The sequence below is a fragment of the Condylura cristata genome, unplaced genomic scaffold (assembly GCF_000260355.1).
Source record: "Condylura cristata isolate star-nosed mole 26May11 unplaced genomic scaffold, ConCri1.0 scaffold00042, whole genome shotgun sequence".
Taxonomy (NCBI): domain Eukaryota; kingdom Metazoa; phylum Chordata; class Mammalia; order Eulipotyphla; family Talpidae; genus Condylura; species Condylura cristata.
Window position 1 is genome coordinate 4,287,478 of NW_004567143.1, and position 444 is coordinate 4,287,921.

Consider the following 444-nt stretch of genomic DNA (forward strand, 5'->3'; position numbering starts at 1 on the left):
GGCAGGCCCCGGCTCCTGGGTGCAGGCCTCAGCGCCTCGGCACAGGCCGACAAGGAGCGGTGCAGCTCGGCCCTGCCTGCCCCCCCGCTGCCCCCTCCCCGGCCCCTGTGCCCAGCTCCTGCACTCCAGCCCAGGCCTCCACCAGACACCTGGGTTCCCACTTATCAGCCCCAGTCCTGAGCGGAACCCAGGCGTCCGGCCCCCCACCCTCAGGCCAGTGGGCATGGAGCCGAGGCTTTAGAGCCTCCCAGCGGCCTTGTTCCTGTCCCATTGTGTGTGGCCGGGGCGGGGCGAGGGCCAGCGCAAGAACCCCCTCCCACTGCCCCCTCCCCTTCCTAAGGAAAAGGCCAGGCTGTGCTGAGGGAGAGGCAGAGCTGAAGCAGCGGGCATGGGCAACTTGAAGAGCGTGGGCCAGGAGCCCGGGCCGCCCTGCGGCCTGGGGCT